Source organism: Helianthus annuus, chromosome 12 (assembly GCF_002127325.2).
Source record: "Helianthus annuus cultivar XRQ/B chromosome 12, HanXRQr2.0-SUNRISE, whole genome shotgun sequence".
Taxonomy (NCBI): domain Eukaryota; kingdom Viridiplantae; phylum Streptophyta; class Magnoliopsida; order Asterales; family Asteraceae; genus Helianthus; species Helianthus annuus.
Genome location: NC_035444.2, coordinates 108,178,176 through 108,183,954, shown reverse-complemented (window position 1 = coordinate 108,183,954; position 5,779 = coordinate 108,178,176). Strand labels below are relative to the sequence as shown.

General features: G+C 33.7%; 1 long non-coding RNA gene across 4 annotated transcripts; it reads left to right on the top strand.

Annotated features, from left to right (window-relative positions):
• The first annotated feature begins 375 nt into the window (after positions 1–375).
• On the top strand, positions 376–3,129 carry LOC110895764. Of its 4 annotated transcripts, XR_002567361.2 has the most exons (9): positions 489–631; positions 728–858; positions 951–1,197; positions 1,685–1,738; positions 1,815–1,874; positions 1,962–2,043; positions 2,158–2,442; positions 2,508–2,612; positions 2,713–3,038. It is a non-coding gene; the product is annotated as an uncharacterized LOC110895764 (long non-coding RNA). The 4 variants fall into 4 exon arrangements; XR_002567360.2 differs by having other exon boundaries at positions 376–631; positions 1,962–2,442; positions 2,498–2,612; positions 2,713–3,129; XR_002567358.2 differs by having other exon boundaries at positions 379–631; positions 1,962–2,442; positions 2,713–3,129.
• The last annotated feature ends 2,650 nt before the right edge of the window (positions 3,130–5,779 follow it).

Below are 5,779 nucleotides of genomic sequence, written 5' to 3'. Positions count from 1 at the left end.
ATTGTAACGGTACTTCTCGAGATATTTCGTAAGTTACGTTATTGCGTTCGGTTTCACAATATCAAGTGTGTAACTTATATATTTCATTCCATGTAATTTTTTTGTATTATTTTGGTGTTGTAAATTCTTGGTATTTGTAAGTTATATTATTTTCCCCAAAATAATATAACTATTTCACATAATCACACACAATGTCTTTAATGTAAATATATCTATACTATATATAATATACATATCCAAAGGACTTCTTAAGGTCATTAAAATTTTCTTAAAACACCCCTAAAGCATGATGTACAAGTCTTTTAAGCACTAGAAAACTTCACTTTCCACTTATACCCTTTCAATAAAAAAAAGGACACGGGTGATCTTCACCAGATCTAGGGTTTCACATTCATTCATTTCAAAACATTTCAAAGCATATCACCGCTCCCTGCTCCTCTCTCTCTCTCTCTCTCTCTCGTGATTTCACCAGATGTATGAAGTTTCAGCAGATCGATGAAGATTCTAGCCTCCTGGTTTCGATTTCTGGCTTTTATTGGCTTTATTTCATCCCTAATTTCTCTTCCCTTTCGTCTTCCTTCTTAAGAAGAGCAATATCCATCTTCAAGAGGTTATTCATAGGCTTGCTCAGGTATTCTTTGTATGATTTCGTATTCCTCGTATGATTTGTTGTTGATTGTTGTTATTTCCTTTGAAGATTTGATGATTAAACATGTGTTCACCACAGATCGACGGAGAAGAGTTGCAACGGAGAGGAGGTGCAACTGAGACTTTTAGATCTGCGATCCCCAAACCCTAATACGGTAAAACTTTTAGATCTGGTATGTTTATATGCAGGTTGGGGGATTTTGATTTCAGGTTAGTGGTCTGATTTATCATATTGCGATTTTATACATGTTTTATTACATGAGCGAGTTTAATACCTGGGTCAATTTTGTTTTTTCTTTCAGGTCATTTCCGGCTGTTGTTCTATCTTCACATTTAGAAAATCTTTTTTTTACCTCATGAATTATTACTCTTTGAATAACTTGCTGGTTTTTCAAAGAAAAGAAATAAGAGGCTGCATTGGCAACCAAGAGGCTAAAAGATTTTCTGAAAGCATGCAACTCTATAGATGATGGTTGCTCAAAAGTATACTAATGAGGGCCAACGAAGCCTTGCATTTGCCACACAAATGGAAAAGCTTCCAGATATTAGGTGATTCTTTATTTGTGTTTTGACTTTAGTATATAATTGTTTACACTTTACAGTCTAGCCCTCTTTTAAGTATGTAACATTATACTTATTGATATGCAATATGTATTTCATATATAAGAGTTTTCAAAGAATTATAAATTTTATCGTTTTGATTATTTAACCCGTGTAATACACGGGACTAAGTTACATATATAAGAGTTTCCATTTATGACGTGGTCTATGATACTGGAAACCAAAGGTTTGGTTTTCCGCATTTGGATCCAAAAGGTTTGAAATCTTGCCATTTTCATCTGATCGTTAACTCCATCCGTTTTTCTTCGTTAATTCAGGGGTATTTCTGTCTTATTTGTTAACTTAACTAGCATTTTACTCGTTTAGAAATTAGCAAAATGGCTTTTTGACATGCGTCAAAAGTAGATGTGTTTGGTTGACCTGAAACGCTATTATCGTGTTATAGTCACTGACTTTTATTGGTTTCTTGCTAAAGGGGCAACCCGTTATTGCTGTTGGCGTAGGGCGCAGTACATACGATAAAGCATCAGTAAGAATACCATATTTAACAGTTTTTAATTCACTTAATGTGCAATTCTAACAACTGTAATAATCTTCCATATTAGATACATTACTATGTTCAGTCACACATCCAGATAAATGAATACAGATACCGGATAATATTGGTATGTATTCAGTTATGATTAATTTATTTAGGAAAATACTAAATAGTAGCATCTTAAGTAGCCTGACTTTTTTTTTTTGGTTTATAGTCGGCTGCAACGAAGAAGTTTGAGCGGCATATTAGCACCTGTGTCAAGGTTCTAGATATGAAAAACCTTAATCAGATGGCCTGTATGTTTTGCCTAAGTTTTGGCTTTGATATTTAAGTATTAGAAATTTTTGGTCTCAAAGGTTTGTCACTCTGTGTTGGATTTGGTCGTTAACACTGGTTGATGTTAAACATAGGTTTTAAAATGATCCGCAAGCCAATCTTGTTGATGAGATTTCAAATCTCAGTTATGATAATGCCACCACCGGTGCCACAATGACGTTTAGTGGTCGGTTAGGGTGGACGAGGCGCCGACAATATGAGTATTTTATTTTCCATTGACATTTTTTCATCATGTTTTAGTTATTTACGGGTGTTACAAACCGTTTGCTGAATTTGACAAGCACTTTATTTCAAAGCGCAAGATGATTCATAGGCTGCTCGGTGGTGTTTTGGTAGGAACAACTGACTAACAATCTCTGGTAAGATGATCATGTTTGTTAAGCTTTATTCCAATTACATATTGATGGTTTTAAGGTTATTTTAGGGCCTATTTTGACATGGTTCGGGGCTCCTGTGAAAAAGGAGCTCGAAGAACTTGATTTACTCATATTTGATGGCACAAAAGACGACTCTCAGTCTGTCACCTAAGGTACCGCATTCTACGCATGTCTTTATGGCTTCAGATTGGCTTACACATTTTTGTTCAGGATATAACCATCTTTGTTTTGACACCATCTTTGTTATAACAGGTTGGTACGTGGTGGGCAATGGTACGGGTGTTCACCTCAAACTCAAAAGAAGCAGGCTGGACGGTTCAGCACCAACTCAGACAAGCTCAAGAAAATGTCTTAAAACAGTCTCAAGTTGGCTCAACCAGAGGACGTGTTTGACGTCGTGAGGGACATTCATGACTTGGCTGGTCAATGTGGGCTCCTTGCTGACGTGCCTTATGTTTTAACATCATCGTTTACAAACTTAATTCAGTAAGATGTACATGTAGTTTCTAGAATATGATTGATAACCTACCGTTTTAAGCTTGGAATAAAGCTCTTATAGAATACAAGTTTTTTGGTCATGTGCTAATTAGGGTGTTTTAGAACATTAAAAATGTAAAAAGAATCTTGTTTAATCGATGATTATAGATTGGGTTTATCCATAAAACTCAATACCGTGAACAAAATTTTTAGTTTGAAGTAATTGTTTTATGAGCAAGATACAAGTATACAACTGTTTGTCTTTGGTGATTTAGTCGTATTTTATTAGATTGTTATTCATAATCATGTCCACACAATTTATATTGTTATCATTGAATATGTGAGCTCATAGTTTTTAGATTTTAGTTTTCATTACAAGTTTCAAACTTGGATCATTACAAGTCCATCTTTAACTTATATATTTCTATCATTACCAATCTTATATATTTTATTTTATATTTATATTTAATTACTACTAGATTTAACAAAAAAATAAAGTTAACAATTCTTTTTATGTTGATCTACTAATAGTTATGTCTTATGTACTTCAATACTATTACCGGTGACACAGTGAGAGAGAACAAATAAGCAAATCTAATACCATGAGCATCTTTCGATCGATTTCGATTACCGGTGGCACCAGGTTAAGATAAGAGTATATTTGTACCAATGTATTGTGGACTGCATCAATAATGCTGGTGAGGTTTCAAACAGAGTCCGACAACGAATTATATTTCCTGTATCTTTCTTTAGAGGGCCTCACGACATTCGACATTGTTTTCTAGAGATAGTTGATAATTTTAATGTCAAATTATTATTTAGCTAACAGGCTTATGGCATAGATAGACTAGATCGCTTCTACGAACAAGAAAACTAATAGATGTACTATACAATATATCACGACAGGATTAACAAACTAACAAGAAACAAGTTCCGTATTGTAAATTGTCGCCACCACAAGTCCCGCATTGTATCAAGAGATTATCGATAAACTAACAAAAAACGAGTATCGTATTGCAAAGTTTCAACCTTAGAATTACAAACAAGTGTTGTGTTTTCCGTTGTATCACGAATTTGGTTTTGGTTATGGCTCAAAACCGAACCGCCCCATACATAACCCTAAACTCACCAACCTAAGTGATATGTTTTCCGCCGCATCGTGCGGGTAAATGACTAGTATATTCTAAATACATATTTACCCATTTTTATTTGCAAAAACCAACCTCCAATGCTTGTATTTTTTTTGTTACAAAAATCTATGGCAAGGTTTATATGGAAAATCATAGTTAAAAATACACTTGTTAATACTTGTTTAAAAAATATTTTCTAAGTGTTGGTATTTTTAGAAAATTTTGCCATAGTTTCCTTTGTAAATGGAGGTGTCCATGCTATTCAGCATATCATTTTCTTTTGTAAAAATCATCACCAATCATCAACAAATCATTCAACGCTTATCATATGTCAAAAATATGAAATTTACACTATGTGATGAACTTGAAACCTTGTAAAAAATTTGTAGTAACTTACTAGTGTACTTAGTAAGTTTAGTTACCCTTTAAAGTGTGGTTATTTATTTAAAAATATCATTCTTGAAGAATTTAGATCTTCACAACTTGTATGAAGATTTTCTAAAAATATTTCTTCTTGTATTTTTCTTGTTAACAATATGTTTCTAGATTTTATTTAACACTTAAAACATGTTTATTTCAAGTTCATGTTTAACATAAAGGATGATCATTACAAATTTCTCAAGATCTATCCTTACACATGCTAGATCATGTGTTTAATTATCATCTAGCAAGCTTCATATGGTGATCTACACCACAAACACAAGAAATCATCAAACAAACTCAATACATACACTAGAACAACTTGATCTTCATGTGTTAGAGCTTTTATGTTCATGTTTATGCTTATGTTTCCTTATGATCTTTAGTTTACCCAGTTACTTCATACTTTAACCACTAAAATTGTGAGTAAAAACAAGATCAATGGAACTTACTACTAGCACTATGGCTAGGGAAGATCAAGAAGCAAGATGATGAAGAAAATAGGTGGTTAATAGCTCTCTAAGAAGGTCCTTCACTTCTCCTTGCTTGAAATCTTCATAAATATGCTTAAGACATCTTGTGAACACCTTGGATTGTTTGAGAATGGACTAGAAAATTTTTGAAGGTGAAGGGAGTGCTTGGACGTAGCTTAGTGAGAGAGAAGGAGGAGTTTTGTGTTGATGAAAGTGAATGGTGATTATGCTTTAGTCTTGTGGTTCTTATAAAAATCCTCCACCGATTATTTACCCCATGTATAATGTGTCGAGAATATGGTATATTATGTGGGTTTATTCCCCAACATATCTAGTAAAATATAGAAATCAAATATTTTATGGGACCCATGTCCCCTAACCGGTTGTCAAAAAGGGGGGGGGGGTTAAAGTGTAACTTGTAATGGTTAGTTACTTGATTTAGTTAGGATTCAATGGTGCTAGTTAGGTGTTTTATCTATTTAATGTTTATGAGATGCAATAAGATGTTCGGTGACCTTAACTAGCTTCGTAGCACTAAAACAATGCTTCTATTAATATTTTAGTGTTCCGGGTAATGTCCGGTTGTTCGGTTGGTTACCGGTTCGTTAAAGTGCTAAATATCGTCGTTTAGTGTGCTTTATGTAGTCTTTTATGACAGTTTCGGTTCCCGACACTTTGGAAAGTATTTTGGACCATTAAACCATTTTTCTGCATTATAATTAGATGTTTAAATGCTGAAAATAGCTGAATTTTGGTTATTTTCTGCAGAATTCTGCACTTTTAGTGTGTTCTAGGCACTTTCCGGCACTTTATCTATCA